Here is a 16469-nt window from a genome sequence, read left to right on the forward strand (position 1 = left end):
TCCTTGGTCTGTTTGCATAAGAACGTGTGTGTTTACTCCTCTATGTGAATGGCTACTGGAATGTTCATTGCTCCATGTGCCCTGGGTAGCTGCCTGTCTATTTATTTCTTTGCATGGATATCTGTTTGTCTTTTTATCTGTATGCAAGGCTGAATGTATGTTTGTTGTCGGCGTGCAGAGGTGCCTTTATACCTGTTGCTCAGGTTACATGGGTACCTGTATGTTTGTTGACGTGCTTGCGTAAGAGACTGTCTGTTGGGGTATTGATGCCTTTATGCCTGCAGGTATTTTTGTCATTCGCATATATGTTAATCTTCCAGTTGTGTGTGGCCTCAACTGTCATTTTTTTCATATTCCTTTAAAAATGTATGGGTGTGACCATCCTAACATCCCTGATCTAGATGTTTAATAAATACATATAAATAATTTATGAGAAAACCTTGTGAGTTCAACGAGTTAATAAAAGACTATGCTCTCCGCCCTTTCCTTTATCCTTCCTTTCCTCCACACTAAATTTTTACGTCTGAATAGGAAATAAAAGATATAATTTTTGAACATGAAAGCATTTTTTTCTGAAGGAAGAGGCTTTCGGCGACAGTGTGAATCCCCTGACTGGGTTTGACAAACCCTTGGAACAATGGCTCACTAAACAGCATCGGAGACAGAGTTTAGGGCACCGTCGGTTCAAAAGTACAGGCGACTGCCTGGAGTCAGTTCATTTATAACTAAGCGGACAGGATGTTGTGGGTAAATAAACAGCAGCTAACTGTAGCCTAGTGCTTACATATACCTAACTCAATTACTCACTGTTTGACTCAGAAAGGGCACACTGATTGAATTCACGTTATGATCACATTACAGGAGTCGAAGGACTGGCATTTTCTTGCATCCCTTTTGAGTCTCTCCAGCTGCGGGTCTGGTAGGCGAAAACCTATTCTGGACTATGCCAGAAAACTAGAGTGGGCTTTGGCCCAACCCTTGGCTTACCATTCATTACCCTTGTTATCACTTTTACTTGCTTTGCTTTTCATTTGATGGATTTCCTCCCCTTCTTCTGTTTGTCTCTCCCCTGGAGCCTATCGTCTTTACCAACCTTTTGATTGACCTTCCACTGCTCACTTTTATGGAACTACTTTTTTCTTTTTCGATAAGCACTCCATGAGAGTGTATATGTTTTCTGGGTCTTGCCCTGGTGTGCTTCTCGCCCCCTTCGCCTGCCTTCTGCGCTCAGTGTTGCTCTCTCCCTCCTGTGCTGCTCTCTGGTATGCTTTTATATCCCACTGCCCATACTCTGTGTTGTTGTTCCTCATGTGCTGCTTTTTGCCTCCTTTTCCCCTCAACCCTACTTTGCTTTCATTTAAATCTTCTCCACATACACCCCTAAGCCAATCACAATGCTGCAATGCAGCGCTGTGATTAGTCTGAGCGCCGTGGTTCGCTGCGCAGACAGGCAGTGGGATCCTGTGCATGTTCCTCATCAGGCTGTGCATTACAGCCTGGTGGGGGACATGCAAAGTGCGCATGACTGTTTGGCCGGCCCAAGACGGACTGCCCAATCATCATGCGCACTCAAGTGGCATCCACTCCTCCCCTTCCTGGCTGTGACGACAGCCAAGCCCGCCCCGCCAAACTGCCTGACAACAGAAAAATAAAATGATAATATCATTTTACTTTTACTTTTTCCACTGCTCAAAATGCAGTGGGTCGGAGCTCCTCCAACTTTGCGTGTGAGCCGCCTCTGCGCCCATATCATTCAGTAGGCAGGCAAATGTAGGGTAACACATGCATGCGCCATCACACTTACATGCACCTACAAAATGATGCATGCTCTATGACGCATGTTTTCTCTTTTTTCTGCTTATGTAGTATAGCATCGCCAAAAAAGAGGTCTGAAAGGTGAACCTATCAGCTATGGCAATCCTTGTTATTATAATGTAAGATGGTGGCATGTTGCATAGTATGCAATAAATTGCTCATTATCAGATTAGCACTATATTGGTAGAATTTTCAGGGTATGAGGCATTATGCTATCAGTATTCACTTCACACTGTTGAGAATGGTTGAAAAAGTAAGCCCGGCCAATGCAGATATCTTTAGTCTTATTTTATTCTTTGATTTGAGGCGCCTTGAGTTCTGTGTTTGTGTGAATAGTAGACGTACCGGGTTTCATAGGGTAAAACAATATTAGATTAACTATGTACAGATAACATGAAATAACCTTATATACCTGAATCTGTACCCTGTCTGATGCCAGCCTACTTTCCTCAGTGTAGCTGAGTTCGGAGCTGGTCTGTTTTTCCTATTCTTAGAAGTAATCATTTGCATAATAGGAATAGATATCACATGACTTATGACCCCATTGAGATCAGTAAAAGTGGTAACATCCGTAAAACCACACTAATACTTCACTCAAATAAACAAAATATTAACGAGGTAGGATTCAACCAGCATTCTTTGATATGCAGCTAGTGGTGTAGTTAGAATCTGACACTCCACGTAGTTGACGGACTGACGCTATTTGTTCCTAGAAGCAGCTGGTGTTCTTGGGATGCCCATGCAGGTGTCTCATAACCCAGGATCCCAAATTCAAGTCGCTGGGATTGTCATGTATTCCTATAGGTTCTGAATCGATCCCCCTATTCCTGACCCTATTCTAGTTAAACAAACCAACAAGTTAACTAGCAGTCAGCCCATGAGGCAGAAAACCCCCATGATGCAGATACCGTTATCTGACGCAGTCACACTACGGCACAGGAACGTGTTATCTGATTAGGTCATAACGCTTGCGATCTAATTAGACAAGCGATATTCCTCCAGCCCCTGATAAGGCATACGGAGTTCTCATAACAAATCAAACCTATGACAACCTGGGCAAAACCCTGCGGCCATTGTTTTGATTTCACCGAGAACTTTAGTAAAAGAATGTGCTAACGAGCAAATCGTATGACATCTTTATTGACGTATCTATGTCCATCCTTACGTCAATCTCGGCACCTTAAAGGTATAAATATTACCGATCTTGCCATATGCAAACACACGCGTGGTGACGAGACGGAGCAGCCATACTTGCCGAAGCCAAGAGCAGAGCAGACCCCGCTGGCAGCAGCCCCGCCTTCCTGACGCGCTGAGAGAAGCTGCTTTCTCCTGCCGAGAATCCAGCACCGGCGTTTCCGGGTAGCCCTCGCAGGCAGCCTGGAATATCGAGACCAGAGAGAGAGATACCATTCCTCATTCATCCTAACTTCCAGGTACAGAACTGAATAACCCCTCACAGAGAATTCTTTAGTTATTCACTTGGCAAAAACAAACTTAACTTAAACTGTAACTATCTATTCCCGCCCTCATATTAGACTTAGGTCAGGTACACGGGGTAGGCGTATCTAGAAACACCAGTTGAGTACGTTTAGTCAAATGTATATGTGTATGTAATATATTTTATTCATTTTAAACATCTTATGGCTTAGAAACCATATCAATGTTTTTACAGTATTATTTTATACTGCTGCTCTTAATGTATGCACTTTACTTAACTATAAGTATTGCAATAATATCGATCCATTTCTCTTGTATGAGAAAAGAGACTGATCAATAAATAACACCTTTTTATTGAACACGCCCGTCTCTTCCTTTTCTCTACATTCTGATGAGACTAAGAATGCACGTACTGACTGAGTAAAATAATTTGCCTTTTGTTCACACGACTCTCGAGATTGACTCTTGATTAGGGGAGAGCAAAGTTGTCATGTTCTATGGTTGTCAGAAACTAAATCCCTTCTTGTCTAATCAGGGAAGTTAAGTCCTCCTTGAACATTCGAGAAAGTTTCTAGTGAACTCTGAGCTAAGCTGGCAAACCCAAAACTTTAAGTCTAGTATCGACAGTAGTAGACCTAGTTAACGTCTGGCCTAGGCCTTTACTGCTGTAGGTATTATTCCAATGCGCAGAGCCTATTCGGAAGATAGGAACTACACTACATGGCGCCCAACGCGTTTGGAAAGGGCGATAAAACTAACGTAAGACATTTAGAGTAACTCAGTCGTGCTTTCTCACTCAGACCCCTTTTCCCATAATACTCCAAAGACGTCTGGAGTGGGTGAAAGGTTATATCCGCCAGACCTCGCAGGAGGGAACTCCTATGTATGGTTCTTGGTATAGTCAACGTTGAAGGATAAACAGTTCCAAAATATTGTGCATCTAATCTTTGTTTCCATAAGAAACCTGATCTGCAAACAAACAAAATAACCATCCTGTCGGTAAAATGGCAGACAGTGATGAAGAAAGAGAGGCAGTTAGATTAGCAGCTGACATAGCAGAAGCTGATACTGCACTACAAAATGCAGACCCGGAGATAATACTCATCCCGGTCATTAAAAGAAAATCTATAACCTTAAAACTTATAGAAAATGGACTGACACCTAGAGGTGGTACAGTCATATTCGTAATTGAGGCACACGAATATCGGCAGACAGAGGTATACTATTCATGGATACATTTTCCAGCAGCAAATGCTGTAACAAAGTACTTCCACTATTACAAAATAGAGGAACCTCCTAATGAGTACACTCCTTTCGAGGAGGTGGAAGTACCACTCAAATTCCAAGAGCATTTGCTCTTATTTGATGGCGCCCTAAAACATAATAATCACATCACCAGGCTCGGTCCTTTAGGTAGACCAGGAGCAACGTGGCCGGTCCTAGCCGGATACACACCACATCCAGACATCGATGGGATGTCTGCACCAAACCTTTTAACACAGCTAAAACAATTAATAAAAATTCATAGACAATTAGTTCAGTATGTGATGCGGACTTCAACAATTCAGCCAGCGATTAAACTTCCACAGCTGACCCCTCACCAGGGGAACACAAATAAAATTACACCACAGAACATCCAATCCTGCCTAGGTAAAGTACCGGCTAAACGGGAACAAATACCATTCTGGTTGGCACAGAAAATTACCCAAATAGAGGCGGTGTTTCCTGACACCACCCCGCTAGAAAAACACAGGATTCTGACTATCTGTCTCCCAATGGGAATAGCACCACACATAGAGGACTGTGACACTTGGGGTACAGTCTTTGCTTCCATCTACACAAAAACGCACGGTGTTCCATCCATTTCGGTGATACCAGATGTGCTAAAACAAATTCAAGACGAATACGGTCCAGAACCTGCTTTAACTCTTGGTATGAAATTACTGAAAGACTTCAAGCAGGTCTCGGCTATATTATTAGCCAACATAAAAGGTGAAGCAGCAAACGTGGCGATCCGCCAGAGGTTAAAAGAGACAGATATAGCAGACCAACCAGCTGAAATTGCCAGAATCATAGAAAAATCCTATGAGGAACTAGGTAGAGATAGTTTAGGTGGAATACCAGTAAAACCGCAACTGACTGAAAGTCCAGAAAAAATATTTTTTAATAATAATTCACCAAAAAAGAACTGGGATGGAAACAAACAATCCAATCCTAAAGAAAAGAAATTCCAGTCCAGAGGAAGGTCTCCTAGGCGAAGAGAGAAATCTCCGAACCAAAGACACAGGTCACCCCAGAGTGACCCCTCTGGGAAAAGATATAACCTTAGAAATAGGGATAATATAAAAAAGCCTGATAGATATCAAGACATTGATACACGTCCCTCTCAATCTTTTCAGACTTCCTCGCAGAAATCGGAAAGAAGAGGACGATCAGAACAAAGAGAAGAGCATGCCAAGTCCAAAGACAAGGAACCTGCTCAACTAAAAAAGAAATTACAATTTCCAAAAAAGAAGGTAGCCAGTATCAAGGTAGTTAACAATGCCGAGAATACTGAGGACACAACTGAAAAACGGAGAATGGGCTCAGACAATGCTAGACAGCGCAGCAGAAGTGAGCATAGCTCGCAAAGTCCTTATGAATCATCTGGAGACAGTGGACACGAATGAATATCTTCAAGTGGAAACTGCAGACACCAGGGTTAGCAAACCTCACAAGATATACGAGATAACATTACGTATAGAGGGAGATAAGACTAGGAAAATAAGGGGACTATTTTGGGATAACCTCTCCAAGGGTTATGACATCCTTCTAGCTGAAAAAGACTGGCCACCAGAGTTTGTCAGGGAGTGCCCTCATGGCGAAGAAGTAATTATGCCTGCCTTCTCAAATCAAATTCCAATTCATAAAAAATACACACTTGCCAGAAAGTGGGCAGTGGCTCTAGCACCTGCTTTATATAAAAATCATGTAGGATGGGATGAGGACTCCCCTCCTCACAAAATCCAGTTAAAATCACAACCTACTGCACAAAGGCAGTACCCAATTAAGCAAGAAGCTAAAAAACAGGTAAATGAAATACTAGATCAGCTAGAATACCAGGGGGTGATTGAAACTTGCACCTCACAAATGAACAACCCTTTGTTTCCGGTCTCCAAACCAGACAATTCTTATCGTCTAGTTTTGGATTACCGACACCTTAACACATGTTGCAAAACTTTTGCAGTGCAAAACTCACACAGTGCTGCACTAATGAATAACATAGTGCGCAAAAAATACAAAACAACCTTGGACATCTCCAATGGATTCTTTTGTCAAAACATAGCACCAGAGAGCAGATATTTAACTGCATTCTCAGTAAATGGCACTCAAAAACAATTCTGTCGGTTAGCCCAGGGGTACAAGAACAGCCCAGGGGTATTCTCAGCGAGAGTAACAGAATTACTTCATCTATATGATGATGAAGCATTATCTTATGTCGATGACATTTACTTAACAGATGATGACTTGGAGACTCACTTGAAAAGAGTGAACACCATAATACTTGGGTTCGCTGCAGAGGGTTACAAATTCAACTTTAAAAAATCCAGACTTGCCCATCTGACAGTCCTATTCTTAGGATATGAGTTATCAAGTGAAGGCAAAAGCCTGGCTGACAATTTCCTAGAGAAATGTGCCGTACTCCAAGCACCTAGAACACTAAAAAACTTACAGTCGATTCTAGGCTTCCTAAATTTCGGAAGAACATACGTTGCAAATTACGCAGAAAGGGTCAAACCCCTTTATGATCTAATTAAACCAGATTTTAAAAGATCCAATTGGACTCAAATACACACAGAAATTTTGAGATCCTTACAAACAGACATGCTAATTAAAACAAAATTAGAAACACGTGATAACACACGCAATCTTGTTATTCGAGTCATCCCAGGGAGATGTGGATTCACATACCTGACCTCTAATGAGGGAGAAAAGGTACCAATTGCATTCAAATCACACTTGTACACAGAAGCTGAACAGAAATTCAGCAACAAAGAAAAAATTGTTCATGCAGTTCAAACCGCAATAGCTATAGAAAAAGATCAAGCAGACGGTAGACATATCACAGTCAGAACAGCTGAATCAGCCTTTGAGGCATTAACAACACCGTGTAATTTACCAACAACAACATTGGATCCAGAATGGTTACAATGGGTGAATTCAATCACAACGGACAAAGTATACTACTACTTTGATCCAGAACTAGAAGAATTGAAAAATCTAGTATATGAAGAAACATATCCTCTGCCAGTCGACATTCTGCCTTTACGACATTACGCCTGTGTAATCTATACAGACGGACATGCTCAACCTCCCGTTTGGGGAGAACAGGCATACAACCCCACATGTGAGATTACAAAATAAGTGTGGCGCGGAGGTAAACTAAAACCTCTATTAACAAAAACACACTCAGTAGAAACTAATTCAGAACAACAAACTGAAATAATAGCATTGAAAATGGCGCTAGATAATGCGGATCGCGAATTCCCGACACTTATAGTGTCAGATTCATATTACTGCGTCAAATCATATAACAGCGATTTGCAGACATGGATTCAAAACGGTTACAAAGATGACACAGATGCACCAATAAAGCAGAAACTGCTCTGGGAACAAATAGCTCTTTTACAAAAAGAACTACCAAAGACTCACGTGACTCACTCACTGAGTCATCAGCGTGATGGCGTTCACGTTGTAGGGAATTCATTGGCTGAAACAGCCGCAGCGGCAGCCACTAAATCGGCTCCCGTAGTTCGAAAAAAGCGTACATTAAAATACATTGACGGTGAAACAGTGCTGGCGGTGAAAACGTCATCAAAAGGCGACTGCTCAGCGTTACCGATCAACTATCCACTCAATTATACATACATAATCGATGCAAACTCCGTCCCTTTTGCTCGAATCCCTGGAGTGGGGGATAGAGTGATTCCAAACATGGACAGGAGAAACTTGTTAATCGCAGACGCACACATGGGCGAGGGTCTCAGACACCTTAAACAAAAAGATTCTCTGGAAGAATTACAATCACGGTACTGGTGGCCAGGCATGAGCCTGCGTCATACCATGTTTGTAAAAAACTGCCCAAACTGCAACAGAGATCGCAGTGGGGAGAGAAACAGTTTAATACCTCGTCGTTCTACTCCAGGAAAAATCAGGAGTAAAAAGGAAGGGTTGCGATTAACATATACAGGCTAGTTCCACTTATAATGTAGATCACCAGCACTCGGCTGACGTCCGGACTGTTATACAAAGATTTGCGGGTCTAAATGGCATATACGCTAAGCGCATGCTACGTTTGACTATTGTTTTCACTCAAGCCCTCCAGCCTGGGGGGAAACATGGCCAAATGAGCATAGTCCAGCGGGAATCTTCTCACTTCCTTCCTGAGGGTACGGGACGGTGTAAAGAAAAAACCAAGGCATAAAGCAATCTATAACGGAAAGGATATTAGGTTCGGGAGCTGGGTGGGTCAAACATCTAATAAGTGTCCAACGTAGTCTCAATAACTTGCCAAGAAATTCTCTGAAGGGATTCAGTGCGTACGAATTATTATTTGGAACTAGGATGATGATCTCTGACATTGATAGTCAGACTTCAGTGGTGAAAGAAAAAACCTTTGATATCAAAGACCGTTTGGCTATTTTGCAGGACTTAAACAAAACAAGAAAAGACCTGAGCAACATAAAGTTGAAACAACAGCCAACAACCACTGAAGAACCACCACCTGTCCCAGCAAGACCTGTCTGGATTCCAAAAGTCGGGGATCTAGTCAGGGAAAAGATCGCGGTAAAGAAGGAATTTGGGCCTTCTTACAGAAAAGCAGTTCCTGTCTTGTCTGTCAACGGGACAAGATCAGTTGTACTACCGCCACTTGCTGGAAAAAAGGAGAACCGAGTTGTATCAATCGACCTGGTAAAACCACAACATGTGGCCGATAACAAACAGTAGGCCAAGTGGACTCCCAATAAGTAGCAGAACACCAAGGTTTGCTACCAGTACAGAGGTCCTAACAAAGAGGCTCATCACATTCGAAACGCCTACAGAAGAACAACAAGGACTATGCAGCAATGCAATAGAACTCAGACCTCTGAAAACCCAAATAAAAACATTTAGCAGAGACACACCAATCTATAATGAAGTAACAAGTGAAAATGCAAGAAACAGAAATCCTGAACCAATTGGAACAATTGACAGAACTGCATCCGGCTACTTCATAAACTTCGATGATTCCTCTGAAGGCTTCAGTGAATCAAAGACACAGCCATCATCAAAAACCTTTAAAGATAAAGCTAAGGAACTTTTGAAACAACTGAAAGAAACATATCTGATTTCTCCATGGATTGAATTTTGGGTGGGTTTTGGTGCATTTATCCTCATACTTTGGCTCATCATGGTACTTACTTTGGGACGCTTCATTGAGGGAAAATATGCTAAAATGGACACAGCAAGTCAGAAAATCAACTTGATCCTCAAACCACACACATCCTCACACGTCGAGAAAAGAGAACTTTCTTCAGCCAACTTCACAGCCAATCCGATACCGGGTGGGGTAGCCTGGGACAACACTGACTATGAAATTTATGGTCCGGTCGAGATCCTGAAATATCCACACCAAATTAAGATCTCATTGAGTGACTTTGCAAAACCAAACTCATTTGCTGATGATTGGGACTTCGAAAGCATTAATAATATGATGTCTGACTTAGTAATGTCTGCTAAATTTACCAAACATGATTATTTGCAGGGTTCTACAAATTATGATAGTATGTATTGCTATAACCACTATGGTAACCAGTTTTTAAATAGATCTGCACAACCTAGAAATGTTTTAAATTATAATCAATGGGAACATTGTGCAACACCTCCAAAAGGGAGCTCAAGAACCGTTTACGACAAATATTCATATTTTTCAGGTTTTAACACAAGTAATGCTGAAACATTTTATTTTAAATTGTCAAACAAAACAGGGACCAAGACCATGATAACCAACACAAAATTGTATATTCAGACTCATTCTTTGAAAAAATGAATACTTTTGGTTTTGAATATTGGAACAAAAATGTTGAATTGAAAAGTGTTTGGGGTACAAAAGAATGGCAAGTACAGGGTATAGAAGCTTTGTTTAGAGCCTGCATGATCCCAGAACAAATGATATTTTTAAATGACACTGTTCAACAAACCACCTGTCTTGGCCTAGCCAAAATCAAAGATTTAAATAAACCGTCTATTCCAAAGCCAACAATGTTTAGCAATAACTCTGATACAGATGAAGAGATAGACGTAAACCATATATTAAACCAAAACAGAACACATCCTGATTGGAAACAGTGGTTGATCTGGCCCACAGATACTAGTAACTGTCAAGACAGATTCCTGAACAAAACACAGGGGTTCAAAATGACCAGGCCAGACCCTAGATATCCTCAAAGACATCACCCAGGGATAATAACAACCTACAGTGTGGGCAAATTATGCCTTCAATGGCTACAAACTTCCACACTGGCAGAAATTAAGCAACACCTAACTTTACTTACTGATGGTGCTGACTTGCGTGATTTCACTTTGGGACCACGCAAACAGCGTCAAAAGCGTTTCATAGCAGCCTCTGTATATGCAGCATACAATGAGGCCTGGAAGGTTACTCAAATTGAAACAGCAGAGAGAATACGGGAAATTGACCGTATTAATTTGGAAAAATCACTTTCTGTAGTGGACAATGGGTTAATGACTCTGTCCTCCAGAATTTTTTCTTTGGACAGCATTGTGTCTTCAGCAATCGACATATTATCGCAAGACTTACTGTTATTACAACACAGTCAGTCTCAATTGCGTTCTATTGTACAGCTTGGCTGGACGTTACAAAATCTGCGTTCAGGCTATGTGCCTTGGCGTTTAATCAACACAACGTCACTATTCCAAATCTTTAACCTTACTGATAGACAAATCAGTATTGCACAAAAGGGTGCTGATTATACAATCTTGAGCATTGAAAAACTCGAAAGATTACCAGTGACAATGTCAGAACGACCTGTCAGTGAATGGATAATACATGGGATAATAAATATTCCAATCTCAACCTTCAGGTTTCAATACTGCCAAAAATATATACAGGCTGGCATGTACGAGAAATTGGGAAAGGGGTACCTTAAAACAACATGGAACCTGCCCTATTCACATGCATGTGTCAGTAATAAAGGACAGAAAGTGTTTCTTAGTGGCAACAATTGTGCGATGTCACTAAGTGGCACACTTCTGTGTAACGGAATTAGTTTGCATGGAGCCTGTGAAGGGAATTCATACAACCTTTCATGTCACCAGCAAGGCGCACCTGCAACAGAAATAGAACCATTCTTTCAAAGACTCTATAATGGGAGTTACATTCTTATTGTAGACCGTAGATGTTGTAGTCTTATGCCCGGGACTCCTTATCTAGTAACTACGACTGCGAAGGTCAAGTGCTGTGGACGCTCATTGTTCCCCAGCTCCTTCCCAGACAGGGAGGCAAGGGCATGGCCCGATTTGAAAATTACTTCTATTCGAATAGATACTTTAAGCAGAATGAAAACAGTGCTTCTTCAGACGCCTACCAGGCTCTCGTCATCAAAAGAAACGTATGATCTACAAGTCGCAAGGACGACTGCAGAGATACATACATTATTATCAACTAATTCCCCCGTACATTTCGCGGAAATCCTGAATGAAATCTTAAATATTTCTGATACCAATGGGGTCTCAAAGGTATTTAAGACAGTATTTTCGATGGCATTAACACCATTCAAAGCCATACTGGGTATTTTTCCAGATTTCGTCCATTCGATTTTTGGCGGACTTCCCCTGATCTTGGGACTAATTGCAGGAATCCTATTCTTAGTCCTTATTTTTCGTTATGGCAACCCATGTCACAGACAAAACTCTTGCGACAAGGGAAGAAACAATCCTAGCCATTGGATACCGGGACCGGATATCAAAAATCCTGGGACTCTCCCGGCTTAGAGACCTGAACATGACTTGGTTTCTATCATTTCGACCAATGTGGCAAAGATGTGTTTTACCTGTATTGAGGTGTCTGCTATGCGGAGAAGAATGCGTGTTAGACACCTGTCTGACGCTACAATCGGATGCGCCGATGGATGCAGAAACATTGTTGAGCCCGATCAAGGTTCATGCTTTGTGCTGCCCTCAAAGGCTACCAATCCTGATGACGGCATTCGTGGAAGCTTCACCACTACGATTGATGGGTAGTGAAGTTCAAGATGAAAGCAGCATCGAACAGGTACGACCTTCTGTCAGCAATGCGAATCAGAATGTCAATGGAGACAATCATGCACAAGAATGCATGATTACACCTATTTCCGAGTTAGTGGAACTTTCCCAGGAAGCTGTTGACAGTTTTTTCGAAAGCCTAAATGATATGATGTTCTCACCCGAACAGAAATAGAGACTTTTGAACAAGCCCGCACACGGCGTTCCCTGAATTCGGCCTCCAACTTTAAATAATAAAGTCACATGAACTATTTTTCACTCCAGTTCACGGACAGCAACTCTTTCAGAAGCCCCAATTCATTTTTTCGGTTTTTCGGGACACTTATCTTCTGCTTAAAGTAAGAAACTATTCCTAAAGAACTAAGATTTCTATTTTTTAGATACTTTATAGACTTTAGCTGCCCGCTGGTATGTTCATAAATATTTTATTCTGTGATGGAATGGTCTCGAATCTTTTTTCTGTATTTAAGAAACCATTTCATGTGTAATTCTCATATACCAAATAAGCAATAATGTATACAAATGCGTGATTAGTTTGGCATTATTCCATAGCTTGAGTGCATACAATATATATGACTGCAATTTTTCAGTATATTTGAAGAATTTCAAAATGCATTTATGTATTTTGGGGTGGTAAGGTATACACACTACTCTATAGTATGTTGTACTATGTTATACTATGCCTAGATTAGTAAATATGTCCATAGTTAGCGTGGAGTGGGTGTCATGTATTCCTATAGGTTCTGAATCGATCCCCCTATTCCTGACCCTATTCTAGTTAAACAAACCAACAAGTTAACTAGCAGTCAGCCCATGAGGCAGAAAACCCCCATGATGCAGATACCGTTATCTGACGCAGTCACACTACGGCACAGGAACGTGTTATCTGATTAGGTCATAACGCTTGCGATCTAATTAGACAAGCGATATTCCTCCAGCCCCTGACAAGGCATACGGAGTTCTCATAACAAATCAAACCTATGACAACCTGGGCAAAACCCTGCGGCCATTGTTTTGATTTCACCGAGAACTTTAGTAAAAGAATGTGCTAACGAGCAAATCGTATGACATCTTTATTGACGTATCTATGTCCATCCTTACGTCAATCTCGGCACCTTAAAGGTATAAATATTACCGATCTTGCCATATGCAAACACACACGTGGTGACGAGACGGAGCAGCCATACTTGCCGAAGCCAAGAGCAGAGCAGACCCCGCTGGCAGCAGCCCCGCCTTCCTGACGCGCTGAGAGAAGCTGCTTTCTCCTGCCGAGAATCCAGCACCGGCGTTTCCGGGTAGCCCTCGCAGGCAGCCTGGAATATCGAGACCAGAGAGAGAGATACCATTCCTCATTCATCCTAACTTCCAGGTACAGAACTGAATAACCCCTCACAGAGAATTCTTTAGTTATTCACTTGGCAAAAACAAACTTAACTTAAACTGTAACTATCTATTCCCGCCCTCATATTAGACTTAGGTCAGGTACACGGGGTAGGCGTATCTAGAAACACCAGTTGAGTACGTTTAGTCAAATGTATATGTGTATGTAATATATTTTATTCATTTTAAACATCTTATGGCTTAGAAACCATATCAATGTTTTTACAGTATTATTTTATACTGCTGCTCTTAATGTATGCACTTTACTTAACTATAAGTATTGCAATGATATCGATCCATTTCTCTTGTATGAGAAAAGAGACTGATCAATAAATAACACCTTTTTATTGAACACGCCCGTCTCTTCCTTTTCTCTACATTCTGATGAGACTAAGAATGCACGTACTGACTGAGTAAAATAATTTGCCTTTTGTTCACACGACTCTCGAGATTGACTCTTGATTAGGGGAGAGCAAAGTTGTCATGTTCTATGGTTGTCAGAAACTAAATCCCTTCTTGTCTAATCAGGGAAGTTAAGTCCTCCTTGAACATTCGAGAAAGTTTCTAGTGAACTCTGAGCTAAGCTGGCAAACCCAAAACTTTAAGTCTAGTATCGACAGTAGTAGACCTAGTTAACGTCTGGCCTAGGCCTTTACTGCTGTAGGTATTATTCCAATGCGCAGAGCCTATTGGGAAGATAGGAACTACACTACAGGATGAAGGTGGAACAATGTGCAAAATGGACTTCTGCGGTCTTTGCTTCTCCCGCTTCCCACATCTGTGGATTTTCATGTTGGTGTGTCTGCATTTCAAGTTCGGCTTGGTTAGCTGGTGGAGGGGCGGCTCTAGGCTCATGGTGGCCCTGGGCAGGGAGCGTAGGTCGGGGGGGGCCCCGGAAGAGGGGGTCCGAGCGGCGCAGAGCACGGAGGCCAGCGAAGAGGAGGGGTCAGGGTGTTTGGAAGTGGAACAGAGCCGGAGACCACCAAATCCCTGCCAGGGACCGCCACGCAAATATGTATCCATCCTCAGAGGATTATTATATTAAGGAGATATATTGGTGTGGTGGCCCCTGGGGTTTGGTGGCCCTGTGCAGGTGCACAGCTTGCACATGCCTAAGGCCGCCCCTGGCGAGCAACTGGCAGTAGGTGTAGATGCTGAGTGGTGCTAGTAGGCCGTGGGCGAGTGCTAGACCCCCCCCCCTACTGGTGCCAGTACTGGGGAAGAGTATTCATGGAGACTCATGCCTAATGAATTACAGAGAGCCGGTTGCATAGTGATGCCCAGATTAGCTGTGTTTGCTGGTGTAGTCTATCCCTGCCCATGCAAATGTATTACCGCTGTGCTCTTAGTAGCATTGGCTCATGTCTTGTGACTGGTATGGACCTTTATGGTCTTTACAGACCTGGAGCCCTCGAGCGTCTAAGCTTTTGAGCATTTTTGCATTCATTTTCTCTAAGTATGGTGCCAGTAGTGATGATAAAGGTCAACAGATGAAGTTTAAAGTAACGCTTATTTTCCGCTGTTTGTTGTAACAGCCCTTGAGCAGCCCCTCATGGCTATTGTGACAACTTCTTGTCAGCTTTTGTAAGCTTCCTGGACATACTTGGATGTGTTTTATTATTAGTCTTCTTGTTTATTGTTCCCGCTATTGGACTGCAAGACCGGTGGTAGAAGTACTTGCTCCCCTCCCTTTTTAAGATTTGAAGGGATTGGTGACTGTTCGTTGCAACTAGTTTGGACTGTGCAGAGTTTTTGGTGGTGAGCTATTTAGTGAACTTTGATTTCTTTGTCTAAGACCATTACACAGCCAACATAAAACTTTGATTGTAATTGGAGAGTGGAGCTCTAAGGGAATTACTACAGAGGATGCTATGTTTTTTTTGAATTATCAATAGAATATATCATAAATAGATTTTTTTTTCTGTTAATCATTTAATTTTATTCTATCATCAGTAACTATATTTGGCTAAGATACGTTTACTGCTCCCTCCTAATACTCTTATCCATTTAAATATACAAGCTCAGAACTCTTCATCTCCTAGTTTTTCGATGTCAGGGAGAGTCTGTAGTTCTTCTAGTCAGAACAAAAAGTGGGGAAACGTTGTTTAAAGACTAGTGATAAATTATTGTTGGAAGAGGACAAAAGGGAGTGCCTTGACCATTCTACTGTTGCTAAATCTATTAGAAACTCTATCACAAAACATTTTAAACATCCAGTTAAACAACTGCCTTAATGTTCTATACCTAGTGGTTTGCTGCAAGATAATTTGAATAAGAGTATAGAAATAACCCCTCATCTAGATTTTGTACAAATATTTTTCCCAGGGTCGATTCAAATGAAGATGTGGAATATGTTAATCTTTTGAGTGAGCTTGAACAATGAGAGGGGAACATTCTAGTGAAATGTTGCTATGGAGTGCATGTATGTTGTGTGTATCCGAGGTGAGTGGGCGATTGGCACCCACTAGAATGGTTTGAAACTGGGTTTGCTCTCTCATTGTTCAAGCTGATAAATGTAGTCTGGGAAGCTGAGG

At 41.8% G+C, this 16469-nt stretch overlaps 1 protein-coding gene across 2 annotated transcripts in view; it reads left to right on the forward strand.

The window, feature by feature from the left end:
• QTGAL (queuosine-tRNA galactosyltransferase) overlaps nucleotides 1-16469 on the forward strand; it is a 2423197-nt gene that overhangs the window by 1718983 nt on the left and 687745 nt on the right. The window lies entirely within an intron of this gene.

This window comes from Lissotriton helveticus, chromosome 7 (genome assembly GCF_964261635.1).
Source record: "Lissotriton helveticus chromosome 7, aLisHel1.1, whole genome shotgun sequence".
Taxonomy (NCBI): domain Eukaryota; kingdom Metazoa; phylum Chordata; class Amphibia; order Caudata; family Salamandridae; genus Lissotriton; species Lissotriton helveticus.